This window comes from Rhinoderma darwinii, unplaced genomic scaffold, assembly GCF_050947455.1.
Source record: "Rhinoderma darwinii isolate aRhiDar2 unplaced genomic scaffold, aRhiDar2.hap1 Scaffold_448, whole genome shotgun sequence".
Classification (NCBI taxonomy): Eukaryota; Metazoa; Chordata; class Amphibia; order Anura; family Rhinodermatidae; genus Rhinoderma; species Rhinoderma darwinii.
This window is the reverse complement of record NW_027463921.1, coordinates 210831-225017: the sequence shown is the minus strand read 5'-3', so window position 1 is coordinate 225017 and position 14187 is coordinate 210831. Positions and strand designations below refer to the sequence as shown.

At 47.9% G+C, this 14187-nt stretch overlaps 10 non-coding genes across 10 annotated transcripts; all 10 read right to left on the bottom strand.

The window, feature by feature from the left end:
- Positions 1–129: 129 nt before the first annotated feature.
- LOC142716281 (U2 spliceosomal RNA) lies at positions 130–320 on the bottom strand. The gene has a single exon (XR_012871532.1). It is a non-coding gene; the product is annotated as a U2 spliceosomal RNA (small nuclear RNA).
- Positions 321–1596: 1276 nt separating this feature from the next.
- Positions 1597–1787, bottom strand: LOC142716280 (U2 spliceosomal RNA). The gene has a single exon (XR_012871531.1). It is a non-coding gene; the product is annotated as a U2 spliceosomal RNA (small nuclear RNA).
- Positions 1788–3059: 1272 nt separating this feature from the next.
- Positions 3060–3250, bottom strand: LOC142716278 (U2 spliceosomal RNA). The gene has a single exon (XR_012871530.1). It is a non-coding gene; the product is annotated as a U2 spliceosomal RNA (small nuclear RNA).
- A 1281-nt stretch (positions 3251–4531) lies between these two features.
- Positions 4532–4722, bottom strand: LOC142716276 (U2 spliceosomal RNA). The gene has a single exon (XR_012871528.1). It is a non-coding gene; the product is annotated as a U2 spliceosomal RNA (small nuclear RNA).
- A 1324-nt stretch (positions 4723–6046) lies between these two features.
- Positions 6047–6237, bottom strand: LOC142716275 (U2 spliceosomal RNA). Its single transcript, XR_012871527.1, has one exon. It is a non-coding gene; the product is annotated as a U2 spliceosomal RNA (small nuclear RNA).
- A 1301-nt stretch (positions 6238–7538) lies between these two features.
- LOC142716274 (U2 spliceosomal RNA) lies at positions 7539–7729 on the bottom strand. The gene has a single exon (XR_012871526.1). It is a non-coding gene; the product is annotated as a U2 spliceosomal RNA (small nuclear RNA).
- Positions 7730–9021: 1292 nt separating this feature from the next.
- Positions 9022–9212, bottom strand: LOC142716273 (U2 spliceosomal RNA). Its single transcript, XR_012871525.1, has one exon. It is a non-coding gene; the product is annotated as a U2 spliceosomal RNA (small nuclear RNA).
- A 1288-nt stretch (positions 9213–10500) lies between these two features.
- Positions 10501–10691, bottom strand: LOC142716272 (U2 spliceosomal RNA). The gene has a single exon (XR_012871524.1). It is a non-coding gene; the product is annotated as a U2 spliceosomal RNA (small nuclear RNA).
- A 1292-nt stretch (positions 10692–11983) lies between these two features.
- Positions 11984–12174, bottom strand: LOC142716271 (U2 spliceosomal RNA). The gene has a single exon (XR_012871523.1). It is a non-coding gene; the product is annotated as a U2 spliceosomal RNA (small nuclear RNA).
- A 1296-nt stretch (positions 12175–13470) lies between these two features.
- LOC142716270 (U2 spliceosomal RNA) lies at positions 13471–13661 on the bottom strand. The gene has a single exon (XR_012871522.1). It is a non-coding gene; the product is annotated as a U2 spliceosomal RNA (small nuclear RNA).
- Between the last annotated feature and the right edge of the window lie 526 nt (positions 13662–14187).

Here is a 14187-nt window from a genome sequence, read left to right as displayed (position 1 = left end):
TTATCACTCATGCATTGTCCAACAGGTGTTGAAATAATGGGATTAAAAGGGGAGATCCCTTCAGAAAGACAGAAACAATAGCAAAGACAAAAAACACTTTTGGAATCTGCTTTTAGTCAACACATAAGGAAAGGGTGCACCGGTCCTGGAAATACTGCAATACCAGGTCAATGCGTGGAGTGGACAGAGCAAGCTCTATTTCCATCTCCCTGTTCTAAAAATCCATTTAATATATGGTCCCCAGATAGGGGACGTATCAGATATTAAACTGATAAGAACAGATACTACACTTGATCTTAGCCAAAAGGCCGAGAAGCGATAACCCGAACGGGCCGCGCGTTGCCCGAGCCTGCCCGATACTGCTGTTCAGCCCTTGCAGCGATTCAGCCTACTTCTAGGCAATTCCATGGGGCCCTGCAGGCTCACACACTCACAGCTACACGGGAGGTGAATAAAGGCCGGAGAGGAAGCCAGACAGGATTTGCTTCTTTTGCTTGCACCACAATGCAGTGCTGAAAGAGGAGGAATCTACATAAAAACGCCTTCCTGGCAACGCCCAAATGCCCTGCTGCCATGCAGATAAACACTGGCAGCGGCAGCAAGTGCATGCCCACAGCCACCCCTTGTTCCTTCACACCTTGTATCAGCTGTAATCCAGTCCAGTCCAGTGCTGCCTGCTGAGCAGCACTGACCAACACTGCCTGGGCCCAGGCTTTTATCTCTGAGGCCCCATTATGATGTCAGAAAGCTGGCTCTGGAATCCTGAGGGCTCCACTATGACACGTGCAAAGTTCCGTCTGAACTTTATATAAGACGGTGAGGCTCAGTCAGTCACTCAGTGTTGCCTGAGAGGGCAACACTGCAACAGCCGGCCGCCAGGCTGTCTTTTTTTTGCACAGCTAGTTGCCTCCAGGAGGCCACAAGAGGGAGACAAGGGACTGCAAAATGGAAAATAGGCATCCACCAACTTTACAGACAACTTCTCCTTGCTCCTACAACCTCCATCCTTGCACAGTTTGTTATTCTTCTAGGTAACATAGTAACAAATCCAAATTGCTGCTCTCTTTGTAGGCAAGCAAGGCTTTGTTGCAACTGCAATTCTTACTTCTTCTTGAAATGTAGGGACGACAGTACATTCCATCACATCCATCTAGTGTACACAGGTAGGTCCATTGTGGCGGGCAGGCGAGCGGGCGGGCTGCTTTATTGGCTGTTTGCTGTTCCCCTACTCCACTCCACTATTTGACTGTTGTGCTGCATCAATCAATCAATCAATCAATCAATCAATCAATCAATCAGTGGCTGGCTCAGGTGCAGCTCTTTAACTTACCTAAAAGGGAGGGCGGAGAGAAGACAAGGAAGGTGAATGAGGTGTTCCAATGTGAAATGCCGGAAACACAGAAACACAGACGACACACAACAAGAGGTGGCAATCTATTCATTAATTGCATTTAATCAATGAGCTCATTATCACTCATGCATTGTCCAACAGGTGTTGAAATAATGGGATTAAAAGGGGAGATCCCTTCAGAAAGACAGAAACAATAGCAAAGACAAAAAACACTTTTGGAATCTGCTTTTAGTCAACACATAAGGAAAGGGTGCACCGGTCCTGGAAATACTGCAATACCAGGTCAATGCGTGGAGTGGACAGAGCAAGCTCTATTTCCATCTCCCTGTTCTAAAAATCCATTTAATATATGGTCCCCAGATAGGGGACGTATCAGATATTAAACTGATAAGAACAGATACTACACTTGATCTTAGCCAAAAGGCCGAGAAGCGATAACCCGAACGGGCCGCGCGTTGCCCGAGCCTGCCCGATACTGCTGTTCAGCCCTTGCAGCGATTCAGCCTACTTCTAGGCAATTCCATGGGGCCCTGCAGGCTCACACACTCACAGCTACACGGGAGGTGAATAAAGGCCGGAGAGGAAGCCAGACAGGATTTGCTTCTTTTGCTTGCACCACAATGCAGTGCTGAAAGAGGAGGAATCTACATAAAAACGCCTTCCTGGCAACGCCCAAATGCCCTGCTGCCATGCAGATAAACACTGGCAGCGGCAGCAAGTGCATGCCCACAGCCACCCCTTGTTCCTTCACACCTTGTATCAGCTGTAATCCAGTCCAGTCCAGTGCTGCCTGCTGAGCAGCACTGACCAACACTGCCTGGGCCCAGGCTTTTATCTCTGAGGCCCCATTATGATGTCAGAAAGCTGGCTCTGGAATCCTGAGGGCTCCACTATGACACGTGCAAAGTTCCGTCTGAACTTTATATAAGACGGTGAGGCTCAGTCAGTCACTCAGTGTTGCCTGAGAGGGCAACACTGCAACAGCCGGCCGCCAGGCTGTCTTTTTTTTGCACAGCTAGTTGCCTCCAGGAGGCCACAAGAGGGAGACAAGGGACTGCAAAATGGAAAATAGGCATCCACCAACTTTACAGACAACTTCTCCTTGCTCCTACAACCTCCATCCTTGCACAGTTTGTTATTCTTCTAGGTAACATAGTAACAAATCCAAATTGCTGCTCTCTTTGTAGGCAAGCAAGGCTTTGTTGCAACTGCAATTCTTACTTCTTCTTGAAATGTAGGGACGACAGTACATTCCATCACATCCATCTAGTGTACACAGGTAGGTCCATTGTGGCGGGCAGGCGAGCGGGCGGGCTGCTTTATTGGCTGTTTGCTGTTCCCCTACTCCACTCCACTATTTGACTGTTGTGCTGCATCAATCAATCAATCAATCAATCAATCAATCAATCAGTGGCTGGCTCAGGTGCAGCTCTTTAACTTACCTAAAAGGGAGGGCGGAGAGAAGACAAGGAAGGTGAATGAGGTGTTCCAATGTGAAATGCCGGAAACACAGAAACACAGACGACACACAACAAGAGGTGGCAATCTATTCATTAATTGCATTTAATCAATGAGCTCATTATCACTCATGCATTGTCCAACAGGTGTTGAAATAATGGGATTAAAAGGGGAGATCCCTTCAGAAAGACAGAAACAATAGCAAAGACAAAAAACACTTTTGGAATCTGCTTTTAGTCAACACATAAGGAAAGGGTGCACCGGTCCTGGAAATACTGCAATACCAGGTCAATGCGTGGAGTGGACAGAGCAAGCTCTATTTCCATCTCCCTGTTCTAAAAATCCATTTAATATATGGTCCCCAGATAGGGGACGTATCAGATATTAAACTGATAAGAACAGATACTACACTTGATCTTAGCCAAAAGGCCGAGAAGCGATAACCCGAACGGGCCGCGCGTTGCCCGAGCCTGCCCGATACTGCTGTTCAGCCCTTGCAGCGATTCAGCCTACTTCTAGGCAATTCCATGGGGCCCTGCAGGCTCACACACTCACAGCTACACGGGAGGTGAATAAAGGCCGGAGAGGAAGCCAGACAGGATTTGCTTCTTTTGCTTGCACCACAATGCAGTGCTGAAAGAGGAGGAATCTACATAAAAACGCCTTCCTGGCAACGCCCAAATGCCCTGCTGCCATGCAGATAAACACTGGCAGCGGCAGCAAGTGCATGCCCACAGCCACCCCTTGTTCCTTCACACCTTGTATCAGCTGTAATCCAGTCCAGTCCAGTGCTGCCTGCTGAGCAGCACTGACCAACACTGCCTGGGCCCAGGCTTTTATCTCTGAGGCCCCATTATGATGTCAGAAAGCTGGCTCTGGAATCCTGAGGGCTCCACTATGACACGTGCAAAGTTCCGTCTGAACTTTATATAAGACGGTGAGGCTCAGTCAGTCACTCAGTGTTGCCTGAGAGGGCAACACTGCAACAGCCGGCCGCCAGGCTGTCTTTTTTTTGCACAGCTAGTTGCCTCCAGGAGGCCACAAGAGGGAGACAAGGGACTGCAAAATGGAAAATAGGCATCCACCAACTTTACAGACAACTTCTCCTTGCTCCTACAACCTCCATCCTTGCACAGTTTGTTATTCTTCTAGGTAACATAGTAACAAATCCAAATTGCTGCTCTCTTTGTAGGCAAGCAAGGCTTTGTTGCAACTGCAATTCTTACTTCTTCTTGAAATGTAGGGACGACAGTACATTCCATCACATCCATCTAGTGTACACAGGTAGGTCCATTGTGGCGGGCAGGCGAGCGGGCGGGCTGCTTTATTGGCTGTTTGCTGTTCCCCTACTCCACTCCACTATTTGACTGTTGTGCTGCAATCAATCAATCAATCAATCAATCAATCAATCAATCAATCAATCAGTGGCTGGCTCAGGTGCAGCTCTTTAACTTACCTAAAAGGGAGGGCGGAGAGAAGACAAGGAAGGTGAATGAGGTGTTCCAATGTGAAATGCCGGAAACACAGAAACACAGACGACACACAACAAGAGGTGGCAATCTATTCATTAATTGCATTTAATCAATGAGCTCATTATCACTCATGCATTGTCCAACAGGTGTTGAAATAATGGGATTAAAAGGGGAGATCCCTTCAGAAAGACAGAAACAATAGCAAAGACAAAAAACACTTTTGGAATCTGCTTTTAGTCAACACATAAGGAAAGGGTGCACCGGTCCTGGAAATACTGCAATACCAGGTCAATGCGTGGAGTGGACAGAGCAAGCTCTATTTCCATCTCCCTGTTCTAAAAATCCATTTAATATATGGTCCCCAGATAGGGGACGTATCAGATATTAAACTGATAAGAACAGATACTACACTTGATCTTAGCCAAAAGGCCGAGAAGCGATAACCCGAACGGGCCGCGCGTTGCCCGAGCCTGCCCGATACTGCTGTTCAGCCCTTGCAGCGATTCAGCCTACTTCTAGGCAATTCCATGGGGCCCTGCAGGCTCACACACTCACAGCTACACGGGAGGTGAATAAAGGCCGGAGAGGAAGCCAGACAGGATTTGCTTCTTTTGCTTGCACCACAATGCAGTGCTGAAAGAGGAGGAATCTACATAAAAACGCCTTCCTGGCAACGCCCAAATGCCCTGCTGCCATGCAGATAAACACTGGCAGCGGCAGCAAGTGCATGCCCACAGCCACCCCTTGTTCCTTCACACCTTGTATCAGCTGTAATCCAGTCCAGTCCAGTGCTGCCTGCTGAGCAGCACTGACCAACACTGCCTGGGCCCAGGCTTTTATCTCTGAGGCCCCATTATGATGTCAGAAAGCTGGCTCTGGAATCCTGAGGGCTCCACTATGACACGTGCAAAGTTCCGTCTGAACTTTATATAAGACGGTGAGGCTCAGTCAGTCACTCAGTGTTGCCTGAGAGGGCAACACTGCAACAGCCGGCCGCCAGGCTGTCTTTTTTTTGCACAGCTAGTTGCCTCCAGGAGGCCACAAGAGGGAGACAAGGGACTGCAAAATGGAAAATAGGCATCCACCAACTTTACAGACAACTTCTCCTTGCTCCTACAACCTCCATCCTTGCACAGTTTGTTATTCTTCTAGGTAACATAGTAACAAATCCAAATTGCTGCTCTCTTTGTAGGCAAGCAAGGCTTTGTTGCAACTGCAATTCTTACTTCTTCTTGAAATGTAGGGACGACAGTACATTCCATCACATCCATCTAGTGTACACAGGTAGGTCCATTGTGGCGGGCAGGCGAGCGGGCGGGCTGCTTTATTGGCTGTTTGCTGTTCCCCTACTCCACTCCACTATTTGACTGTTGTGCTGCATCAATCAATCAATCAATCAATCAATCAATCAATCAATCAATCAATCAATCAATCAATCAATCAATCAATCAATCAATCAATCAATCAGTGGCTGGCTCAGGTGCAGCTCTTTAACTTACCTAAAAGGGAGGGCGGAGAGAAGACAAGGAAGGTGAATGAGGTGTTCCAATGTGAAATGCCGGAAACACAGAAACACAGACGACACACAACAAGAGGTGGCAATCTATTCATTAATTGCATTTAATCAATGAGCTCATTATCACTCATGCATTGTCCAACAGGTGTTGAAATAATGGGATTAAAAGGGGAGATCCCTTCAGAAAGACAGAAACAATAGCAAAGACAAAAAACACTTTTGGAATCTGCTTTTAGTCAACACATAAGGAAAGGGTGCACCGGTCCTGGAAATACTGCAATACCAGGTCAATGCGTGGAGTGGACAGAGCAAGCTCTATTTCCATCTCCCTGTTCTAAAAATCCATTTAATATATGGTCCCCAGATAGGGGACGTATCAGATATTAAACTGATAAGAACAGATACTACACTTGATCTTAGCCAAAAGGCCGAGAAGCGATAACCCGGATAACCCGAACGGGCCGCGCGTTGCCCGAGCCTGCCCGATACTGCTGTTCAGCCCTTGCAGCGATTCAGCCTACTTCTAGGCAATTCCATGGGGCCCTGCAGGCTCACACACTCACAGCTACACGGGAGGTGAATAAAGGCCGGAGAGGAAGCCAGACAGGATTTGCTTCTTTTGCTTGCACCACAATGCAGTGCTGAAAGAGGAGGAATCTACATAAAAACGCCTTCCTGGCAACGCCCAAATGCCCTGCTGCCATGCAGATAAACACTGGCAGCGGCAGCAAGTGCATGCCCACAGCCACCCCTTGTTCCTTCACACCTTGTATCAGCTGTAATCCAGTCCAGTCCAGTGCTGCCTGCTGAGCAGCACTGACCAACACTGCCTGGGCCCAGGCTTTTATCTCTGAGGCCCCATTATGATGTCAGAAAGCTGGCTCTGGAATCCTGAGGGCTCCACTATGACACGTGCAAAGTTCCGTCTGAACTTTATATAAGACGGTGAGGCTCAGTCAGTCACTCAGTGTTGCCTGAGAGGGCAACACTGCAACAGCCGGCCGCCAGGCTGTCTTTTTTTTGCACAGCTAGTTGCCTCCAGGAGGCCACAAGAGGGAGACAAGGGACTGCAAAATGGAAAATAGGCATCCACCAACTTTACAGACAACTTCTCCTTGCTCCTACAACCTCCATCCTTGCACAGTTTGTTATTCTTCTAGGTAACATAGTAACAAATCCAAATTGCTGCTCTCTTTGTAGGCAAGCAAGGCTTTGTTGCAACTGCAATTCTTACTTCTTCTTGAAATGTAGGGACGACAGTACATTCCATCACATCCATCTAGTGTACACAGGTAGGTCCATTGTGGCGGGCAGGCGAGCGGGCGGGCTGCTTTATTGGCTGTTTGCTGTTCCCCTACTCCACTCCACTATTTGACTGTTGTGCTGCATCAATCAATCAATCAATCAATCAATCAATCAATCAATCAATCAATCAATCAATCAGTGGCTGGCTCAGGTGCAGCTCTTTAACTTACCTAAAAGGGAGGGCGGAGAGAAGACAAGGAAGGTGAATGAGGTGTTCCAATGTGAAATGCCGGAAACACAGAAACACAGACGACACACAACAAGAGGTGGCAATCTATTCATTAATTGCATTTAATCAATGAGCTCATTATCACTCATGCATTGTCCAACAGGTGTTGAAATAATGGGATTAAAAGGGGAGATCCCTTCAGAAAGACAGAAACAATAGCAAAGACAAAAAACACTTTTGGAATCTGCTTTTAGTCAACACATAAGGAAAGGGTGCACCGGTCCTGGAAATACTGCAATACCAGGTCAATGCGTGGAGTGGACAGAGCAAGCTCTATTTCCATCTCCCTGTTCTAAAAATCCATTTAATATATGGTCCCCAGATAGGGGACGTATCAGATATTAAACTGATAAGAACAGATACTACACTTGATCTTAGCCAAAAGGCCGAGAAGCGATAACCCGAACGGGCCGCGCGTTGCCCGAGCCTGCCCGATACTGCTGTTCAGCCCTTGCAGCGATTCAGCCTACTTCTAGGCAATTCCATGGGGCCCTGCAGGCTCACACACTCACAGCTACACGGGAGGTGAATAAAGGCCGGAGAGGAAGCCAGACAGGATTTGCTTCTTTTGCTTGCACCACAATGCAGTGCTGAAAGAGGAGGAATCTACATAAAAACGCCTTCCTGGCAACGCCCAAATGCCCTGCTGCCATGCAGATAAACACTGGCAGCGGCAGCAAGTGCATGCCCACAGCCACCCCTTGTTCCTTCACACCTTGTATCAGCTGTAATCCAGTCCAGTCCAGTGCTGCCTGCTGAGCAGCACTGACCAACACTGCCTGGGCCCAGGCTTTTATCTCTGAGGCCCCATTATGATGTCAGAAAGCTGGCTCTGGAATCCTGAGGGCTCCACTATGACACGTGCAAAGTTCCGTCTGAACTTTATATAAGACGGTGAGGCTCAGTCAGTCACTCAGTGTTGCCTGAGAGGGCAACACTGCAACAGCCGGCCGCCAGGCTGTCTTTTTTTTGCACAGCTAGTTGCCTCCAGGAGGCCACAAGAGGGAGACAAGGGACTGCAAAATGGAAAATAGGCATCCACCAACTTTACAGACAACTTCTCCTTGCTCCTACAACCTCCATCCTTGCACAGTTTGTTATTCTTCTAGGTAACATAGTAACAAATCCAAATTGCTGCTCTCTTTGTAGGCAAGCAAGGCTTTGTTGCAACTGCAATTCTTACTTCTTCTTGAAATGTAGGGACGACAGTACATTCCATCACATCCATCTAGTGTACACAGGTAGGTCCATTGTGGCGGGCAGGCGAGCGGGCGGGCTGCTTTATTGGCTGTTTGCTGTTCCCCTACTCCACTCCACTATTTGACTGTTGTGCTGCATCAATCAATCAATCAATCAATCAATCAATCAATCAATCAATCAATCAATCAATCAGTGGCTGGCTCAGGTGCAGCTCTTTAACTTACCTAAAAGGGAGGGCGGAGAGAAGACAAGGAAGGTGAATGAGGTGTTCCAATGTGAAATGCCGGAAACACAGAAACACAGACGACACACAACAAGAGGTGGCAATCTATTCATTAATTGCATTTAATCAATGAGCTCATTATCACTCATGCATTGTCCAACAGGTGTTGAAATAATGGGATTAAAAGGGGAGATCCCTTCAGAAAGACAGAAACAATAGCAAAGACAAAAAACACTTTTGGAATCTGCTTTTAGTCAACACATAAGGAAAGGGTGCACCGGTCCTGGAAATACTGCAATACCAGGTCAATGCGTGGAGTGGACAGAGCAAGCTCTATTTCCATCTCCCTGTTCTAAAAATCCATTTAATATATGGTCCCCAGATAGGGGACGTATCAGATATTAAACTGATAAGAACAGATACTACACTTGATCTTAGCCAAAAGGCCGAGAAGCGATAACCCGAACGGGCCGCGCGTTGCCCGAGCCTGCCCGATACTGCTGTTCAGCCCTTGCAGCGATTCAGCCTACTTCTAGGCAATTCCATGGGGCCCTGCAGGCTCACACACTCACAGCTACACGGGAGGTGAATAAAGGCCGGAGAGGAAGCCAGACAGGATTTGCTTCTTTTGCTTGCACCACAATGCAGTGCTGAAAGAGGAGGAATCTACATAAAAACGCCTTCCTGGCAACGCCCAAATGCCCTGCTGCCATGCAGATAAACACTGGCAGCGGCAGCAAGTGCATGCCCACAGCCACCCCTTGTTCCTTCACACCTTGTATCAGCTGTAATCCAGTCCAGTCCAGTGCTGCCTGCTGAGCAGCACTGACCAACACTGCCTGGGCCCAGGCTTTTATCTCTGAGGCCCCATTATGATGTCAGAAAGCTGGCTCTGGAATCCTGAGGGCTCCACTATGACACGTGCAAAGTTCCGTCTGAACTTTATATAAGACGGTGAGGCTCAGTCAGTCACTCAGTGTTGCCTGAGAGGGCAACACTGCAACAGCCGGCCGCCAGGCTGTCTTTTTTTTGCACAGCTAGTTGCCTCCAGGAGGCCACAAGAGGGAGACAAGGGACTGCAAAATGGAAAATAGGCATCCACCAACTTTACAGACAACTTCTCCTTGCTCCTACAACCTCCATCCTTGCACAGTTTGTTATTCTTCTAGGTGGTAACATAGTAACAAATCCAAATTGCTGCTCTCTTTGTAGGCAAGCAAGGCTTTGTTGCAACTGCAATTCTTACTTCTTCTTGAAATGTAGGGACGACAGTACATTCCATCACATCCATCTAGTGTACACAGGTAGGTCCATTGTGGCGGGCAGGCGAGCGGGCGGGCTGCTTTGTTTGCTGTTCCCCTACTCCACTCCACTATTTGACTGTTGTGCTGCATCAATCAATCAATCAATCAATCAATCAATCAATCAATCAATCAATCAATCAATCAGTGGCTGGCTCAGGTGCAGCTCTTTAACTTACCTAAAAGGGAGGGCGGAGAGAAGACAAGGAAGGTGAATGAGGTGTTCCAATGTGAAATGCCGGAAACACAGAAACACAGACGACACACAACAAGAGGTGGCAATCTATTCATTAATTGCATTTAATCAATGAGCTCATTATCACTCATGCATTGTCCAACAGGTGTTGAAATAATGGGATTAAAAGGGGAGATCCCTTCAGAAAGACAGAAACAATAGCAAAGACAAAAAACACTTTTGGAATCTGCTTTTAGTCAACACATAAGGAAAGGGTGCACCGGTCCTGGAAATACTGCAATACCAGGTCAATGCGTGGAGTGGACAGAGCAAGCTCTATTTCCATCTCCCTGTTCTAAAAATCCATTTAATATATGGTCCCCAGATAGGGGACGTATCAGATATTAAACTGATAAGAACAGATACTACACTTGATCTTAGCCAAAAGGCCGAGAAGCGATAACCCGAACGGGCCGCGCGTTGCCCGAGCCTGCCCGATACTGCTGTTCAGCCCTTGCAGCGATTCAGCCTACTTCTAGGCAATTCCATGGGGCCCTGCAGGCTCACACACTCACAGCTACACGGGAGGTGAATAAAGGCCGGAGAGGAAGCCAGACAGGATTTGCTTCTTTTGCTTGCACCACAATGCAGTGCTGAAAGAGGAGGAATCTACATAAAAACGCCTTCCTGGCAACGCCCAAATGCCCTGCTGCCATGCAGATAAACACTGGCAGCGGCAGCAAGTGCATGCCCACAGCCACCCCTTGTTCCTTCACACCTTGTATCAGCTGTAATCCAGTCCAGTCCAGTGCTGCCTGCTGAGCAGCACTGACCAACACTGCCTGGGCCCAGGCTTTTATCTCTGAGGCCCCATTATGATGTCAGAAAGCTGGCTCTGGAATCCTGAGGGCTCCACTATGACACGTGCAAAGTTCCGTCTGAACTTTATATAAGACGGTGAGGCTCAGTCAGTCACTCAGTGTTGCCTGAGAGGGCAACACTGCAACAGCCGGCCGCCAGGCTGTCTTTTTTTTGCACAGCTAGTTGCCTCCAGGAGGCCACAAGAGGGAGACAAGGGACTGCAAAATGGAAAATAGGCATCCACCAACTTTACAGACAACTTCTCCTTGCTCCTACAACCTCCATCCTTGCACAGTTTGTTATTCTTCTAGGTAACATAGTAACAAATCCAAATTGCTGCTCTCTTTGTAGGCAAGCAAGGCTTTGTTGCAACTGCAATTCTTACTTCTTCTTGAAATGTAGGGACGACAGTACATTCCATCACATCCATCTAGTGTACACAGGTAGGTCCATTGTGGCGGGCAGGCGAGCGGGCGGGCTGCTTTATTGGCTGTTTGCTGTTCCCCTACTCCACTCCACTATTTGACTGTTGTGCTGCATCAATCAATCAATCAATCAATCAATCAATCAATCAATCAATCAATCAATCAATCAGTGGCTGGCTCAGGTGCAGCTCTTTAACTTACCTAAAAGGGAGGGCGGAGAGAAGACAAGGAAGGTGAATGAGGTGTTCCAATGTGAAATGCCGGAAACACAGAAACACAGACGACACACAACAAGAGGTGGCAATCTATTCATTAATTGCATTTAATCAATGAGCTCATTATCACTCATGCATTGTCCAACAGGTGTTGAAATAATGGGATTAAAAGGGGAGATCCCTTCAGAAAGACAGAAACAATAGCAAAGACAAAAAACACTTTTGGAATCTGCTTTTAGTCAACACATAAGGAAAGGGTGCACCGGTCCTGGAAATACTGCAATACCAGGTCAATGCGTGGAGTGGACAGAGCAAGCTCTATTTCCATCTCCCTGTTCTAAAAATCCATTTAATATATGGTCCCCAGATAGGGGACGTATCAGATATTAAACTGATAAGAACAGATACTACACTTGATCTTAGCCAAAAGGCCGAGAAGCGATAACCCGAACGGGCCGCGCGTTGCCCGAGCCTGCCCGATACTGCTGTTCAGCCCTTGCAGCGATTCAGCCTACTTCTAGGCAATTCCATGGGGCCCTGCAGGCTCACACACTCACAGCTACACGGGAGGTGAATAAAGGCCGGAGAGGAAGCCAGACAGGATTTGCTTCTTTTGCTTGCACCACAATGCAGTGCTGAAAGAGGAGGAATCTACATAAAAACGCCTTCCTGGCAACGCCCAAATGCCCTGCTGCCATGCAGATAAACACTGGCAGTGGCAGCAAGTGCATGCCCACAGCCACCCCTTGTTCCTTCACACCTTGTATCAGCTGTAATCCAGTCCAGTCCAGTGCTGCCTGCTGAGCAGCACTGACCAACACTGCCTGGGCCCAGGCTTTTATCTCTGAGGCCCCATTATGATGTCAGAAAGCTGGCTCTGGAATCCTGAGGGCTCCACTATGACACGTGCAAAGTTCCGTCTGAACTTTATATAAGACGGTGAGGCTCAGTCAGTCACTCAGTGTTGCCTGAGAGGGCAACACTGCAACAGCCGGCCGCCAGGCTGTCTTTTTTTTGCACAGCTAGTTGCCTCCAGGAGGCCACAAGAGGGAGACAAGGGACTGCAAAATGGAAAATAGGCATCCACCAACTTTACAGACAACTTCTCCTTGCTCCTACAACCTCCATCCTTGCACAGTTTGTTATTCTTCTAGGTAACATAGTAACAAATCCAAATTGCTGCTCTCTTTGTAGGCAAGCAAGGCTTTGTTGCAACTGCAATTCTTACTTCTTCTTGAAATGTAGGGACGACAGTACATTCCATCACATCCATCTAGTGTACACAGGTAGGTCCATTGTGGCGGGCAGGCGAGCGGGCGGGCTGCTTTATTGGCTGTTTGCTGTTCCCCTACTCCACTCCACTATTTGACTGTTGTGCTGCATCAATCAATCAATCAATCAATCAATCAATCAATCAATCAATCAATCAATCAATCAATCAGTGGCTGGCTCAGGTGCAGCTCTTTAACTTACCTAAAAGGGAGGGCGGAGAGAAGACAAGGAAGGTGAATGAGGTGTTCCAATGTGAAATGCCGGAAACACAGAAACACAGACGACACACAACAAGAGGTGGCAATCTATTCATTAATTGCATTTAATCAATGAGCTCATTATCACTCATGCATTGTCCAACAGGTGTTGAAATAATGGGATTAAAAGGGGAGATCCCTTCAGAAAGACAGAAACAATAGCAAAGACAAAAAACACTTTTGGAATCTGCTTTTAGTCAACACATAAGGAAAGGGTGCACCGGTCCTGGAAATACTGCAATACCAGGTCAATGCGTGGAGTGGACAGAGCAAGCTCTATTTCCATCTCCCTGTTCTAAAAATCCATTTAATATATGGTCCCCAGATAGGGGACGTATCAGATATTAAACTGATAAGAACAGATACTACACTTGATCTTAGCCAAAAGGCCGAGAAGCGATAACCCGAACGGGCCGCGCGTTGCCCGAGCCTGCCCGATACTGCTGTTCAGCCCTTGCAGCGATTCAGCCTACTTCTAGGCAATTCCATGGGGCCCTGCAGGCTCACACACTCACAGCTACACGGGAGGTGAATAAAGGCCGGAGAGGAAGCCAGACAGGATTTGCTTCTTTTGCTTGCACCACAATGCAGTGCTGAAAGAGGAGGAATCTACATAAAAACGCCTTCCTGGCAACGCCCAAATGCCCTGCTGCCATGCAGATAAACACTGGCAGCGGCAGCAAGTGCATGCCCACAGCCACCCCTTGTTCCTTCACACCTTGTATCAGCTGTAATCCAGTCCAGTCCAGTGCTGCCTGCTGAGCAGCACTGACCAACACTGCCTGGGCCCAGGCTTTTATCTCTGAGGCCCCATTATGATGTCAGAAAGCTGGCTCTGGAATCCTGAGGGCTCCACTATGACACGTGCAAAGTTCCGTCTGAACTTTATATAAGACGGTGAGGCTCAGTCAGTCACTCAGTGTTGCC